General features: G+C 47.2%; 1 protein-coding gene across 1 annotated transcript in view; it reads right to left on the bottom strand.

Annotated features, from left to right (window-relative positions):
* The window catches only part of LOC116953516 (transcription factor HIVEP3-like), a 116,583-nt gene extending 104,270 nt beyond the window's left edge, over nucleotides 1-12,313 (bottom strand). Inside the window, exon 1 of the mRNA XM_032973804.2 lies at nucleotides 11,654-12,313. The gene's annotated coding sequence lies outside the window, so the exon portion shown is untranslated. The remainder of the gene's footprint in view (nucleotides 1-11,653) is intronic.
* Between the last annotated feature and the right edge of the window lie 5,475 nt (nucleotides 12,314-17,788).

Raw genomic sequence — 17,788 nt, forward strand, 5'->3', positions numbered from 1 at the left:
GGTTTCCATGAAGAGGGATCATGGTCCTTCCAGTTAACCAAAATTATCTTCCTGGCTATTATGTTAAAGTTTTGGAGTAGAGCATGCTGGTACCTCTTCAGGTTATCGGTTTTCTGGAAAAATAGTCTCTTCGACCGACGAGGAGAGGTAAGTTTGCACCGTGCTCAGGGAACACCTTGGAAAGTCTGGGGAAACCTCCAGACAATGGTGAGGTGTTAACTACCTCGAGGGGTATATACAGGAGGAACGTGGGTTCGTTCACGACTCTAACGCCTGTACATTTGGAGTTTGCGGTGTCTCTCTCCCCGTGGTCGTGTGGATTTTGTCTCTGGGTCCTCCCGTTTTTCTGTCCACATAAAAAAAACATGCGTTTAGAGTGTTTGGCTGCTATAAATTTCCACATAATGAGCCACTTCGTTGAGCTATGATTTGTGGGCAGGTCATGATTTGTGGGCAGGTCATGATTTGTGGGCAGGTCATGATTTGTGGGCAGGTCACTTCTGAAAAAAAGCTATGTAGCTCAGTGGGCTTTACCTGGTAAAATAAAAAAATAGTGTAGTATTCACATCAGACAGCTAACCAGGTGGCTCACAGGTCAGAGCATTGAGCTGGCAGCACAGAAATCCTGGGTTCGATGGTCTCAACCCAGTCACCAACGACTGCCCACACAAAAAAAAACGCATAAAATTTGGTTATGCATTACATTTTGGCAAAATTCCAGCTCTGCGTATTAAAAAAATCTGAGTTTAACTGTCATGCGACAAACATTAATCTTGGTGGAATGGCGGGTGGGAAAGTGCTGCCCCCCCCCCCACTTTGTCTAATGACGTGACGCCAATCGTGAAATCGGGATACGATCGGGGTAAAAAAAAAACAGATGAGGTGCTAGGTGTAATATTACATTGCAAAATCGTTTTGTCGAGTGCAGCAATGGTGATTCAGATCAGCATGGACGTTCGTTGAAAATAGGATCACGGTCACTTACGACGACCACGCCATCAAACACGCCACCCAACCTCTGAGCCATGGGCTCTTGGCAAGCGGATCAGTTTGGGCGATCATTCCTTTGAAACCCGACCTAATCACATCGATACCAATGGAGCTGGAGACACAGCCGACGGAAGAGTTGTTTATAAAATCACGCCATTGCACCTGTACGGAACACAAAAGGCAAGCTAACGTGACCCCCCCCCCCCCTTCCACTGCTTATCATCCACCTTATCTGCATCAAGAGGGAAGCTCCCTCGAACAGTGGAAGACAAAAATCAGGACATAACCTGCAGCAGCAAAATTGTGAGAAACGTGTGCAGTCTGTCTCCTTATTCAGCACCTCACTAAGGTGGTCACACTGAAGATGACGATCTCGTAACAATGAAACACTTTAATTATGAAAAACATTCGAACGACCATACAACAATAAAACAGCCTTCAGCAGCGCAATATGGATCCGCCCACACTGTCGAAAATAAGCGACGGGAAAAACGTGGCTCCGCTCCTTTTAACATGACCACAAATGTCAGTTTTCTACACTTGTAGCCTGATACATCACAGGGGGGCGATGGGAGGGAGATCTCAAACAGGGGTTCATAGATCCCCTATTTGCAGTGACCTGCAGTCATCAATACTGGGTCCCTGAAAGGATACACAAATTAATAATGTATGTACCAGCGCTTTTGCCAATCCACTACTTGACGGAGGCCTCTCCGTGCCGTGTGGGTCATGGGGGTCATTTAACAATCCTTGCCCATGCTGGTCAGTGTGGGTTCTTGAAGGTGGGGAGCCTAGGTGTGGGAGCATATTATCTGGGTACAACATTACATTTTTCTGAACTGCCTTCTGTCCATCACGTAGCTACGCAGCAGCCGACGGCAACATGGCATGCATTTTGGTCGCTTCATCCAAACACTCTCCAGGCTCAGCTCTGCTTAGTTTCTGAGGTCTAATGAGATTGTGCACATTCTGGGGTGCTTTGGTCACGTGCTCATTTGTATTGATTATGGACGATGACGATGTTTAAGCAAAGAGGCTGTGCACAGTGAGTATTAAAAGCAACCGAGCACAGAAGTACAGGCCGCAATCCTAGACGTCATTACAGCAGCATTGGTTCAAGCGAGCCTTACTCTGCGAATGAGATACCACATTTTTGAAACCAGTTTTCGGAGTGTGCTTGTGTTGAACTTATGCTGCAGAAATGATGCACTCTGTGTGCGGGCTGTGTGGCCGATAGGTTGTTTACAAAAAAGTATTTATTTTCATGTGGAAAGTCAGGTATGAACAGGAGACGTATTGTCGCTTAATGTATTATATTGCTGGAAATAATTGCATTGCCGAGGGAGATCAACGAGTGTCATAGTAGCAATATAACAGCGATAGGGAGACAACCGATCACCGGTGAGAGTGGTTGTAGCAAATCGGTGAATGTGGAATCATCAATTGGCTGCACAGCTTTCTAACCGTAGTGGCCCTTTCTCTGACGAGGTAGTGGTACAGGTATTTCCCTGGGTGGAACACGTACTACCAACGTTATTCTGCAAATATCACACCCTACTCTTCCCGAAGGCAGTGATGTAAAGTCTACAGTTGTTTAGGATGGACAGATTTACTTGAATTATTTTAGTCCAAAGCTCTACTTTCCCGTGTATCTAAGTGCCACGTTGTTATTTTTTTGTTATTTTATTTGAACCTATCTACGTGAAAAATATTGACTTAAAGCTTTCGCGACTTTACTGAAAGACCCAAGAATATGCCACATATTATTATAATAATAGGGTTTTCCCCTTTTTTTCTGGCAACAAAACTGAAACCTTTTTACAAGGATTAATGTCTGCATTAACCACAATACTTGCAGTCAAAATGCAAACAAAAACACTGATAATATATGCATTGTCCTTGAAACTGATTGGTCCACACCAGAGACAGCTTTCTTTAGAGCCTGGTCTCAATTGGTGCTAGACCAGATGACGCCGAAAGGCGTTCAGCTCAAAGACAATGCACGATCAAAGTAATGAGGGCTCGGGGTAAGCATCTACATCATTGGACCTCCTTTGCCAGTACCAAAATATAATAATAGGGTTTTCCCCCTTTTTTTCTGGCAACAACTGAAACCTTTTTTATTTTTTCAGTTTCAAGGACAATGCATATATTATCAGAGTGTGTTTTTTTCTTTGCATTTTGACTGCAGGTATTGTGATTAATGCAGACATGAATCCTTGTAAAAAAAGGTTTCAGTTTTGTTGCCAGAAAAAAGGGGAAAAACCCTATTATTATATTTTGGTACTGGCAAAGAAGGTCCAATGATGTTATTATTAGTATGCTGTTGTTGTTGCTGCGGTTACAAAACGTGGCACAAATGAGCTTAGAATGACTATTTATTTATACCAGGTAAAACCCACTGAGCTATATAGCTCTTTTTAAGAAGCGACCTGGCCTCATATGATAGCTCAACGAAGTGGCTTATCATGTGGAAATTTAAAGAAGCCAAATACTCTAAACGCATGTTGAATCTAAACGTGAAGGTAAACAACCGGATGACCCAGAGAGAATTAAGATGAGTCAAGCATACATATTCTATGGTAAAAGAAACGGATAATTATAATCTGGTGGTATTTGCTTGTGGAATGCAACAACAGGCTCACAGATGGCAAACAACTGCACTTGTTGGGTAAATTAAATGCGGTTGGCGCGCCAGCGTTATACATGGCCAGCGATTGGCAACCCACGGCTCTCCAAGGACTGCTTCGTGACGTTTATTTATGAAGAACCAGCGTCTCGTATTCACGTGCATTGCGGCTCTCGATTTAGAGGTTTTTGTTGTTGTTGTTGTTACTGAATTCGAAAAAAATGGCTCTTGTTATTCTGGTTGCCGACCCCTGGCCATGGTGAGCGGAAAAAAACACACAAAACCGTTTCAACCATTTTGGCCGTTCGGCCGAATTAAAACCTTTTCTTCGACGCGACAGCCACAAAAGCAGTTCCCTTTAGACTTCATCGGTGGCTTCTAAGTTTCCAATAAAATGGCCCGAGTGTTGACCAACACGACGTTAAGTCACGGAAAGAAAATGTGGAAAATCTGACTCAGTACAAAGGGCGACTGTGTGGAATTGCGCGGTGCCGATCCCATGTTTTCTTACTCAGAGTTTCGTTGGGTTTCATCACGGAAGCATTTTGGTCGGTGTGATCATCGCAATGGTATTTTATGCTGCCTCTTTTAGAAATAGGGGCCTTGTTTACCACACATTGTAACATTTAAATCAGCACGCTCGTGTTTGTGTTCTTCGGTCACATTCGTTACTTTTTGTTCCTATGTTCAATTTTCCAAAAAGACTTTGACCTACTCTCGGCCGCATCTATTTATTTCAACCATCATTTGGATTCCGGTCCACCTTCAACAAACACGCCAGGTATAATGTTTCCAATCAGCGTATGTTACCTGCTGTGTAATACGAATCAAAATTTGAATATTGATTAAAGAAAATAAAATAAAATGTAACAAAGGCTGCAAATCGAGCAACGAAGCTTGGAGAGGTGTAGGCGATTGGCTGTACACAGAGAAACGGAACATGGCTGATGTACGCAGAGAGACGGAACGTGGAACACGTGGATCAAAGAATACAAGCAAGGTGGAGACACAATATTGACTGCTAGATAAATCGGCCTCGGCATGACACTTCACCAGGAGGAATGGGGGCTTGATTTAAAAAAAAAACTAGCAATGGAGTGGCAGCTATACATTTACACATGATAAGCCACTTCTTTGAGCTATCATTTGTGGCCAGGTCACTTCTGAAAAGTATATTTCTGGCTCCGTGGACCACACCTGGTGTATTTTTTTTTAACAAGGAGAATACGGCCAAGAGAGTGTCGACTGAGGACATGGAGCAATAACATGAGCTCGTGTGCAGGAGCCAGGTAATTGCATCGTATGACCGTGAAAGGTGCTGATGACTCTGAGAGGCCTTCACCCAGCAGGTGATAGTTCATGGCTGATGAAGGAGATGATGAGAACTGCACTATATGTATGGTAATTAGCAGTGGGGGTTGGGGAGGTCAGATAGTTTTTTTAGAGTGAAATGCTACGAGATGGGTACAAAACATTCTGAGCCGAACATAGAAGGAGATACCGGAGCCAATTAATGTTAGTAGCTACTTATGGTCCGCACTGCGTGTTCTCAATCACAGAGCCTGGACAACATGTTCCAGATTGCTCTGTTTCTCAGTTAAGCGTCATCTGCTGCACGTGCCAGTGTCGCACTGTCAAAGGGAGATGTACGCTACAGAACAGTGAATCGCAAGAAACGGATGGAAGACGCTCGATGAAAGCATAAAGTGACGATGCGCCACTGCGTGCATCGTCACGCAGTGGTGTTCGGTGGGCTACGACCTTTTGTTGTGGCAGAAAGACTCTTGAAGATGACCCCAGGTCAGGGAGGCTTTCGACTGCGATGATTGAGACTGACATCCAGGTTTTGCGACACGTGGTTTTGGAAGACAGCGGTGATACCGGGAGGCATTCGTGTTGGGGTAGGTATATATATTCTGCGCGATCATTTGGGTCCCCAGATTGCCAACGTGCAACATTATAAGAGGGGGCCGTCAGATAACTTCTCATGATCTTGTTGACGTAATAAAGGAAAGTGGAGACAACGTTTATTATCTGATTAATTCCCAGTGATGATACCCGGATTTTACCATTCTGACCCTCGAGTCCAAACAGCAGTACATGCGGTAGAAGCATCTGACTTCTCAAATAACCCAAGACACTCAAGTCAGAGTGCTCTGCAGGCAAGATCATGTGCACAATTGTTTGGCGGTGATTGGCATTTCATGCCTAACAAGGAGACAACCTCAGGTCAATATTATGCAGATTTGCTCCACTGACTGCTCGAGTGAATCAAAGAAAACCCCTCGGAAAGATGTTACTTAGTTATCCAGGAAAAACCACGCCGAGTCGTAGGACATTTTCAGGAGGGTCCTGCATTGGGTTTTTATTTTAAGTTATTTTCAGCCAATTAATGATGAGTGTTTATACGCGTGGGAGGAAACCGGACACCCGAAGAAGAAAGCCTACGTGCGGGGGCAACACTAAATCTCTGTACAGATTAAAACGGATGGCAATTAGTCCACTTGCTGCACTGCCTGCTCCTGGCAAACCAGGGTAAGGTACCTCGACTCCCACGGGAAGGGAATTTTACAACAATTGTGCGATCCACCAAATATCGCCTCCACAGTGCTAGATTACAGGCGTGCATAGCCACCACCGTTAGGATGAGAGGCCGATACTGGTGAGGAATGCCACTTTGAGAAGCTCTGGCATATCTTGCCTCTCCTCCGGACCGGTCACCCAGCAGCTCTGCCGTGTTTTCCTAAAAGACTGAGGATCTGTGCGGAGAATGCTTTGAGAATCATGAGGAGCTGAAGGAAGGGAACCTGCTGGGGTAGAGAGAAGTCATCTCTGGAGGAAATCTGAAAGCTTTGCGAGCGATTTGACAAATCGATTGCGACTATGTTGAGGGTGGCTATGTTGAAAAATAACCTGGTTAGCACTGGTGTATGTACTTTGTGTAAACATATTATGGGTCAGAACTTGTTGTAGCACCTTCGTATTTAGGAAGACACGGTGATGTAACGCTTGGCTTATTTGATATAGCTTGAAAAAGAAATTATTTAGATGTTGCGAATAGCAATTAGATGATTGTGGGGGAGCAGTGGCGCATTGGTTAGCACATTGAGCTACGATCCTCCTTTGATTTGGAGCTGGCACGTTGGGAGGCTTTCATCTAGCAGTGGATTGACAAAGGGACGTACATTACTACGATGAAAATATTCCAAATTGGCAATTCTGTCATGGGAAAGTGGCAGCGCGCGAATGAAAGGTACCTTTAAACACTGTGGGGAGAAAACGTAAGCAATGCCGTTGGTTACAAAAGGTAGCAAAAGCAGCAAGATTGTGCAAAACAGCCAGCCTCCATGATAGCGCCGATTGGATTGACTGGAAACCCCGTTTCATTTCCCTTTCTTAATTAGGAGTGAGAGATAATGGCTCGGAAGGCGATCAAACAGAGACTGTCGCAACCATCGTGATTGCTTCGTACTCATTATTATTTGTATTATTGTCCCGTGTCATTTTTGTCTCCGATCTATTCTCGCCTGTGTCGTGAGCGCAGTTCTTTATTTATTTATTCCCGGATGCACATCTTCTCGTAAAAAAACACACACACAAACACACCTCGCCGCATCATTAGCCAATGATTGAATACTTTCGTCCCACACGAGAAACGACTGAATGGGGAGCGCTGCGGTATCAATGGGAACGCGATCTGCATTTCAGCCCCACCCAAACCTAATTACATTTCCTCCAAGGATGGACTCAGGTGCTATTAGCATTTACAAAAAAAATATCCCTGCACTTACACAAAGACAAAACCCGCTCAGCGCTTTTTTTTTCACTCGTTTCAAGTGTTGCTATTTTTGTAGCTCATTCATTTCCAGCAGCAGAGCCGATCACACCGGTGTCGACACGCGCGCGCGCACACACACACAACAACAACAGAAAAAGATCTCCCATATAGCCTTAACAGGCTGTTGAGGCAAGTGCTAAACCAAACTAAACGATGTTTTGTTTTACCAGGTAAGGCCCACTGAGTTACATAGCTCTTTTTTCAGAAGCGACCTGGGCACACATGATAGCTCAACTAATTGGCGTACGTGGAATGTTGTAGCCAAATACTGTAAACGCATGTTTTTAAATGTGGAGGAAAAACCCGGAGGATTCGGAGAAAGATCCACGCGACCATGGGGGGAACAGGCAAACTCCAAATATACAGGCGGTAGAGTTAAAATCTTGATTCAGGAATTGACTCAATCCTATATATCAGGCGAGGTAGTTACCAGCTAGGTGTCGTTAGCGAGCACACACACACACAGCCACAGGCACCCAGACCCACGCACCCACACGCGACCTCACAAAAGGATTAAAATACCCGGTGGCCTCGGGAGACTGATGACATTTCCGTCAGTTTTTTTTGTTTTGTTTCTTTAGCTATAATAATTTTTTTTATGGAAGCGGTTCTCAACCCTTTGACCTGCAGTGGGGGACAGACAATGGTGACTCATCCCTGCACAGATGTCCCTCGCCGCCGGTGAATTTTCACTGGGGGCTGTCACCCTTGAATTAGTCATAATACGGGCAAAGGTCACCCACGTACTTCAGAAATATATATGGGGGTGGGGGTGAAGGTTTGCGGGGTGGGGGAGGGGTCTTATAATACGATAGGTGTGTATGTATCTGTGCGTGTGTGGTGTGACCGGATTTGAATAGATTTTATTGACATCGGAAACAATGTTTGGGGCGTGTCTTTACTTTCTGGAGCGTCTTATAAGCCGGAGAATGTGTTTGGGACAATGTCTTCTGTTTGTCAATCTACTGCTTGGATAAAGGTCTCATCCGATGCCTTGTGGCCATGGTGGTTGTTTGACCATGTTTGACTTTGGTGGTCAATGTGGGATGGTGAATGAATGGGTGAGTGGAGAGCTCAGACGTCACTAGCCACTGATGTTAGCCGTAGCCGGGATTCTAACCCTCGTTCCAGCTTTGGTTCGTAGTCCAGTGCGCTGGCTAACCGCTGCACGCAAAGAGTCAAATAGGTACTGCTCGTACTTTATACGTATGATTGTAACAGTCACGTAGCTTGGGATGGGTTCGGCTCTGGTGCAAGGGAATTACATTTCCCCATCCTCCCCCCCCTCGCCGCTAATTATTTGCCCTTGAGCCGCGGTGCCGTTGGACCGTCTGCACACTCGATAGCTACCTTGGCAAGTTAGCAACCCTATGTGGTGCTCTTCATACGATCGACAGGATTCTTCGAAACGGACAATGTAGCAGCCCTTTTTAACTACACTGCTGAATGAGGGCCTCCTCCTAGGTCAGTCACCATGTTGGTCAGTGCGGGTTGGTTCGGGGGGGGGGGGGGACATTATGGGCTCTTGGTTTTTTTTTCATTATAATTTAAATTGACCATAGTTTTAAATCTTGTATAAAATAACGTGCATTTTAATAATGCATTGAACTAAACACTATTTTTTTATATAAAAGTATTGTTTTCTGTGCGAATAAACAGGGTTTTTGCCGGAAATACTTTATGGATTTTCATTCTGACTTCCTGGATCTTGTCCTGATGATGCTCGGCATAGCCTCATGCAAAACCTCACGAATCGAATTGAGATAAACTAACCTGTGAGAATAGTTTTTTGTTACTTTCCGATGATTGAGCCGAGACAATCATTGGCCCGTTGAATGCTTGCACACGACGTGACCAATTAATTTATTTGGCTGTCGGGTGCTGGAGGGTCTTAACGGCACAAACTTGACAAGATCATTCAGTGGACCAACCAAAAAAATAAACTACTGTATGAAACTTTTAACATTTTAAAAAGCATACACTCATTCGCATATTATAAAAATTACAAAAACGACATATATGCAACCCTGCGATGCTCTGTATATGAATATCAACAATCTTTAACTCAAATAAAATACAGCTTTTGCACCAATAAGTCAAAATCTAAATATATAATTTTACAGTGCGTTTACAGCATATACTACGGAACATAACAGTGGCAAACACCCCCAAAAATGATGAAAGAACGCAACGCGCGTTGTATTAAAAAGGCATTGCGATAACCTATGTAATAATACACCTATACAGTGCAATATATGTATTTACGATTATAATAAAAACATACAAATATAACATGAACTCATATATACATTATATACTACACAGTGTGTTTTTTATCCCATCAATTGGGGCTTTAAACCAATGATGAGACCACCACATTAACGGTGGTCGCTCATTGAACCCCCCCACGCACCTATTCCATACTCCTCATCTCATCTCTCATTATGTAACAATGCAGATGCAAGCAGCAACAGCGACTCAGTCTATGTCACCACGAGCATGGGGTGGCAGAGACGACACAACCCCCCGAGCGAGCCCCCCTCCCCCCACGTCCTCTTTACGGAATTTCCACCACCATCATCATCATCACCATCCCAAGTGGTTTCCAACAGAGAGACGCGAAGGTTGTTTGAGGACATCGGCATCATTTTCACGCGTTAACACGCGCCTGTTAACACGCGCGTGTTAACGCGTGTATAACAATGGTGGGATGGGTGGTGTCGGCTAATTCCACGACTCAATCCGTGCCGCGAAGCGCGAGTTCAGGTGATGATGAGATTAGGGCTGCTCAGGTGGGGGGCAGCGGGGGGGGGGGCTGCAGGTAAAGGTGGACAAAGACCCCCCCCCACCCCCCGTATAGCCTTAACAGACTGTTGGGGCAAGTGCTATTAGCGAGCGCCTATGAAGGCCGGCAATGGTACACGAGGGGGTGGGTGGCCAGAATCACGCCCGACCGCCTTTGTCTCCCCAGTGGCGATGTTTACAGATCGCACCAGGAACTCATCTGAGGCTCAGTCGACCTAGGGCCAGGAGCGGTTCTGAGCATGAATCGTCACGTGGTGACTAACTACTTCGCCACCGCTCTCTCGCACACACACACACACACGTGGACGGGCGTCACGTGTCGCCAAATGCGTAAAACTCTGAGCTCAATCAATGAGGAGACATGCTTCATGCCCCCCCCTTCTCTCTTAACGCACTCGTTCTCCGTTCGAGTGCTTCCTGATGACCCCGATCCTGCCATGCATTGGTGCAGTCGTTTGTAAAAATTTGCTTGAAAGTACACAATTGGAAGTGCCCCCACAGCAATGATGAAACGCATCAATTATCACCGTCGACATCACCGTAACCATTAACATCATCGGTTACTGGACCCACCGTACATGTACAATATGCACAGCCCTAGATGTCAATCCCCTGCCGGACGAGGGCCTCCAGACGCCCGTGCGAGTCGTGGGTGGTGTGATTCGAACGACCGACGTGCTGGTCGCTGCGGCTCGGTGAAGGCGTTCATATATAGACAGCACGGGTAGCCCAACAACTCAGAGGCATGGGGGATCGTGACGACTCGTGCATGCCCCCGAACCGCGCCAAGCTGTCAACGTTACGCGACATGCTCTTCGCGCGGACTCAAGCAATGGGTACTGCGTTGCATTTCGTTTTTTTTTGCGCAGACGCAGGATTTAGGCAAACACCTTCGGGAACTGAGCACGAGCACCGGGGATTGGGCAGGGAACTAGCGATGCGTGTTCTCCGAACAAATGTGCACTTACCCGTCTCGACGTGTCGCCTAAATCACGCGCGCGCGACGCACTCATCCACTTTCGCATTTGCAGAAAGACAAGGCTGCTTTGCAACAAAAATACAAAAAAAATTCCACACCGCATTTTCGAGAATAATAATAAATTTGCACGTGTGCACGTGTCAAAGGCATACATCCACAAAAGTGAGTATTTCACATATATATGTACTGTATTATTGTTGCAATGAGGTCACTGCAGTGAAATACTGGCGCACACGCAAGCCAGTGGCTCGACCAAGCAGGCGACCCCTCTGTAATTACGCGAGTTACAAAAATGTACATTCGTCGGGCAGAGCGTTATCACTTCCGCGGTGCAATGCACGACGGCGCCCGAAGAGAGAGAGAGAGAGTGCGCGGAGTGAGCGAATGAATGAAAGAAAAACGCTCCACTCACCGAAGCGTGCAAACGCGGCTGATGGCTTCACTCACACGCAGAGCTTCAGTGGGTTGCGGTTTTTTTTTTTTGGGGGGGGGGGTGGGGGGGGGGTACCGTGGAGAAGGAGGAGGAGAGTGGGGTGCAGGAAAAGAGGTGTTGTTCACGGGTTTGGTGCCGAGATGAGGATCCACGCATGAAGCAGCATCACCTCCTCTCTTCGTGCCGTCTCTTCAAAGCAACAATAAACCCCCGAGCCCCCGCCCCTGCGTGCGAAACGGAGACGTAGACCCGGTCGTTCAATATGCGATCCGGGACGAATGCCGGACGTACGGGCGAAGGGGGGAATGAAGGCTGGCAGGGTGGATAGGCGACTCCCTTCTCAGCAGCAGCAGCAGCAGCACCACCACCACCGCAATAAGGAGGTACCCGGAGCATTGGCTGTCAATATATGGCTTCCTCCTCCTCCTCCTCCTTGTGGCGCTGCAAACCTCCAGCATAGATCCGGGCCCCCCGGGCGAGATACGCAGTGCACTCACTCGGCCCGTGGCTGCTCGCTGCGTTATGTGATCGCGCACGGGAGGGCGGGGGCGTGATGCAGGCATGGGGGCAGGGTGTAGGAGGGGTGATATGTGCGTGCGTGTGATGGAGGAGTGGGAGGTGGTGAGTGTGTGTGTGATGGAGGAGTGGGAGGTGGTGTGTGTGTGTGTTTGTGATGGAGGAGTGGGAGGTGGTGTGTGTGTGTGTGATGGAGGAGTGGGAGGTGGCGTGAGTGTGGGAGGTGGTGTGAGTGTGTGTGATGGAGGAGTGGGAGGTGGTGTGTGTGTGTGTGTGATGGAGGAGTGGGAGGTGGTGAGTGTGTGTGTGATGGAGGAGTGGGAGGTGGTGTGTGTGTGTGTGTGATGGAGGAGTGGGAGGTGGCGTGAGTGTGGGAGGTGGTGTGAGTGTGTGTGATGGAGGAGTGGGAGGTGGTGTGTGTGTGTGATGGAGGAGTGGGAGGTGGTGAGTGTGTGTGTGGTGGAGGAGTGGGAGATGGTGTGTGTGTGATGGAGGAGTGGGAGGTGGTGAGTGTGTGTGTGATGGAGGAGTGGGAAGTAGTGAGTGTGTGTGTGATGGAGGAGTGGGAGGTGGTGTGTGTGTGTGTGTGATGGAGGAGTGGGAGGTGGTGAGTGTGTGTGTGGTGGAGGAGTGGGAGGTGGTGTGTGTGTGTGTGTGATGGAGGAGTGGGAGGTGGTGTGTGTGTGTGTGATGGAGGAGTGGGAGATGGTGTGTGTGTGATGGAGGAGTGGGAGGTGGTGAGTGTGTGTGTGATGGAGGAGTGGGAAGTAGTGAGTGTGTGTGTGATGGAGGAGTGGGAGGTAGTGAGTTTATGTGTGATGGAGGAGTGGGAGGTGGTAAGTGTGATGGAGGAGTGGGAGGTAGTGAGTGTGTGTGATGGAGGAGTGGGAGGTGGTGTGTGTAATATAAGAGTTAAAGGGGGTGTGTGGTGTATTCAGGAAGGGTTTTGGTATATATGCACTGTGTATGTGTGCATGTCTGTGTGATGTATTCAGGAGGGGTTAGATATATGTGGGGGGTGTATGTATGTGTAATGTATTCAGGAGGGGTTAGGTACGTACATGAGGGGCGCACAAATGTGTGTGTCTTTGTACGTGATGTCACAGGCGAGAGCACTTGGGGTCCGTTCACGGTTGGAGCAAACACAAAATTGCGCATCTGTGCTCAGTTCATGACTTCTCTGCAAATAACAACATGGCAGTTTTATGTAATTTATTATATACAGGACACACATTGCCATTCATATCTGACTCACAGCCTGGGAAGCGAGCAGTTGAAACAGAGGCAATGGCATGGAATGGGATGGCATGAGGGGACAGGATGATTGTCGATGGTACAACGATGATTAAAGTGGTAGCCAAGGGATGGAACGACGTGTCTGAGAGGACCTCCACTGAGGAGACGGATCGATAAGATTAGTTTCGTCTGCAGGTACTCTCTGTATTTTTGCATCACATGATTGTGCTAGGTGTGTTGAACTTCTTTCGCACTGTACGTCGCCAACCATGTTCATCGGCGGCAGTTAAGCGAGGCCTGTATCCAGCAGTGGATTGACCAACCGCTGATGATGGCACGATATGGGATGAAATTAGATTTTTTTAAAAAACGTGATGAGAGAAGGCATTGCATGGTATGCCACGAGGTGGACAATGATGGGAAAGAATGGGATGGGATGTTAAGGGATGTGATGGGATGTGATTGCCTCTCGAGAGCTAACGTTCAGACCCATTGAGACTCGTTCCTGTGTGCGCGCGTGCATTCGCCGCGCGTCAGGGGCGCTCGGCATTCGTCGCACGTGCCGGCAACCAAACGGAACGGCATCCCAAAAATATAAAATCAATCCCAAAATAAAATAATAAACCGCGGCACCGCTGCGGGTAACCTGGTCACGTCCACGGCGTTTCATTGACTGAGCCGGTGCGAGAGAGACGTGCCCGAGCGAGCGAGCGGGCGGGCGGGCGGGCCCAGCAGCGACGTCAGCGACACACAGCAACGAACATCGCGCTCCCTCTGACGTCACCAGGAGCAGCTGCTGCGTCTTAAAGGCACACCTCGTCCTCGCCACAGGCATGCTGCTGCTGCTGCAACTGCTGCTACTGCACCCAGAGCCGTGGGGTGGCGGTGGAGGAGGAGGAGGGGGCGGGATGGTGCACAGGGGGCCGCGTTGTGCCGAGAGCCGAATTTAAAGGCGTAGCCTACAGGCACGGACGTGCGTTCGTCGTTCAAATCCGAGATCATACAAAACCCCAAAAGCGCAGCGCCTTCTCATTTGAATGTCCCCTTCGTATGTACCGGACCAGCTAGGTTCGGCAGTAGAATGAACGGTTCACAAATGGATGGTTTGCGAGTTAAAATCTTGATTAAGGAATTGACTCAGCCCATTATCCATCTGGGCTCAACGATACAATCAGTACCACTTTGTGGAGGAATGAATATGGGTTTTCCTACGGATGTATATATGTTGAACTTCTTTCGCACCGTACGCAGCCAACTGTGCTAATTCGAGACTCGTCTCTTTCAGAAAAAAAACCATGGGGGGTTTCCCGCTGGTGATTGTTGTAATTACGAGATGAAAACAGCATATAATGCTCATTAGTGCAAGACATTACTTTGACGTTACACATATATCGGTGTTTAACACAGACGTACTTGCACAGCAGTTGTCAAAACTGTATTTCTGATGATTCCGAGCCCATGCCCGGTGAATGTTTAATTTGTTAGGCTCCTGTTGGTGGCTTGCATACTGCGCTGTGAACCTGACGAACCCCGCACCATTCCTGGCCACCGCAAACACCGGTAGCAGGTGGCATCTGAACCCATCCTGGGGCCTTCCGCCTTCACGAACCCCAACTGACCAGCGTGGCAGAGTAGTTATCAAACAAACCCCCCACGAGTGACAGGGACGTGCTGGAGGCCTTCATTCAGCAGTGGATTGACAAACGACCGGATGTTATTGTGCAATTGGTCTGTGTGAGTCCGTACTGGAATTATGAGACGTAGCATTCAAACACATGGGGCCACTTTGAGATAGCGGTTAGCAATGATGCCCTGGATTGAGTCGGTGAAGGATGGAACGGTGCGACAAGCTGCTGCTGCTGCTGCTGCTCCGAGAGAGAGAGAAAGAGGTGGAGATACCTCATTCAGACCCATCGTCTCCTAAAGGCAGAAGAGGATTCATAGGAATAATAGTTCCTACTTTATCTACCCAGAAAAGCCACTTTCGGTTCTAAGACTCTTTGTATGCATGTACGACACATTTATACTTACGCGATCTAACCCAACAACCTTTATTGTGAATAGTATGTTGAACGTCTTTCGCACCGTACGTACGGTAGCCAACCGTGCTAATCGTAGGTGCGGTGGAAACACGACAAACTCAACCAGTTACGTTCCATGGGTGTTTTTTTTTTAGACTGGAGAACAATCGGGAGGAAATTCACGTGTGGGACAAAGAGGAGGACACACAAGCTCCACACAGAAAAGCGCCCGAGTTAGGAATCGAACCCAGGTGTAGGTAAATACTGGGCGACTCTTCCCTGAAGATGATTACAATTCTTCTTCTTATTATTGTTATTGCTACCGACAGCGGCGCTCTGTAATGTAAATGTGTTTTTTTCTTAGACCGAGCCGTTCGTCCGTCCGCTAGCGCGGTTTGCAATGGGACCCGCATGGGAGTATAATGGCCATTGGTGCTGCACGCACTGATAACATTGTCCCATTGATTTGTTGTTTTGCGCTGACAGTTATGTGGGTACATTGAGAAAACCCCTTTCACGCTAGCAACAATATATCGTGCGATCAAGTTCGATTGATTTGCTGAGGATTTTTTTTTAAATAATAATTTGAGTTAAATGATCATTTTACCATAGCCATGTTGCTGCTGAAGATTTCTTAGCCGTCCATGAAGCCCAAAATAATTTAATGACATCGTACGGATGCGTTGATTGTGTAACGATTAAGGCAAATGGCTATGGTGATATCGGTCGTGCAGTCTGGAATAGAGTTGTGTTGTTGTTCAACAAAATGTTTGATCATGCTGCTGCGTTGGTAGTGGTGGACACGCACAATAAAAAAAACTCAACACATTCGTCAGTAACATCATGGCCTTAAAAGGGAAAAATATATAGTGGGCGACGTTTCGTATAGTAGGCCTTCTTCATAGCACATTAAAGCTATTTTACTCGAGAACAAAAAAAACCCGATAATGAACGTGTAATCAACCATCCTGAGTAAGTATCGTAAAATAAACATTGCTGCTCAGTGAAGACAACAGCAGCTGTAGCAAAAACAAACCCTCAATTTACCAGCCGAGTTAAACATCGATTGCCGAGGTCAGGGGTCGGCAAGCAAAACAACAAGAAGAGCGATTTTTTCGAATTCGGTAAAAACTCAATATATCAAGAGGTCGCAATGCACTGTGGTGAACACGAGGCGGTGGCGGTGGTCTCCTTGATGAACAAAGTCACGAAACAGTCCTTAAAGAGCCACATGCGGCTGCGGAGCCGAAGGCTGCCGGCCCTTGGACCAAGGTCAATCTATCTTCAAGTACAATGTTTTGTTTCACCCAATGAGGATATATAATTTTACACAAGTACAGTCGTATGGTATGCTGCAAATATGTCAATGTAAGCTTAAACATATAACTTGACCAGCGTGGTGAAGTATGGTCAAACAATACCAGAGGCCAGCATGGCATGGAGAGACATTCACGCTGTATTAGATTAACGAAGGACTGTGGAATATAAGTGAATACAAATTATTGATGTTGAATTTGAGTGAACAGATAATTCAAATAACTCTATATTACACTTGTCATACATGCTACAAATCTGTTAAAAATAGAGGCTCCCTAATTGAATACAAACTTGGCATTGGCTTACACATCATATGACCACATATCTGGGGCACTGCCAACTGTTATGGATTCTGTGTCATATAAGTGATGTAATGAAAATGCACTGCAAAGTGTACATGAGTGTTTCAATCATATCACAGGGAGCAGTGGGTGACACGGTGGTTAACGCACCATTGCTCTTAGAATCCGAACGGTTTGGATTTCGATTAGAGGCGAACCCCGATCAGGGCCGGAACGACACACGAGGGGGTGGGTGGCCAGTCCCACGCCCGACCGCTTTTATCTCCCGAATTGTCGATGTATACACACCGCACCAGCTGCTCATTTGAGACTGGGTCGACCAGTGGCGATCGTCACTCGTGTTGGCCGTGCGCGGGAATCGAACCCGGGTGGCCTGGTACACAAGCGGAACGACTGCACCACCGATCACCCACACGTAGAGCACACAGACGCACACGTTGGTGTGTATGTGTGTGTTTGTGAAGAGCAATTCCAACAACACTGCAGGAACAATGAACAAGTACAACACAGGCAAGGGCGGCGAGCTACAGATCTCTGGTCACGCATTCAGTATTAGCGGCTGTTCTACCCACCCCCCGTCCGCCCGCACCACTCGAGGTCGGCAATTCATCAAGGAGCGGAAGCAGAGCATCCCGTACCTCTTATATCAATCGCACGTTCCCCTGTCACTTGCGGTCGCTTAGCTATAACAATGCACGTGTGCATTCGTCTCACGGCAGTCG

Source organism: Petromyzon marinus, chromosome 3 (assembly GCF_048934315.1).
Source record: "Petromyzon marinus isolate PM22_M1 ecotype Great Lakes invasive population chromosome 3, UKy_Petmar_22M1.pri1.0, whole genome shotgun sequence".
In the NCBI taxonomy this organism is placed as follows: Eukaryota; Metazoa; Chordata; class Hyperoartia; order Petromyzontiformes; family Petromyzontidae; genus Petromyzon; species Petromyzon marinus.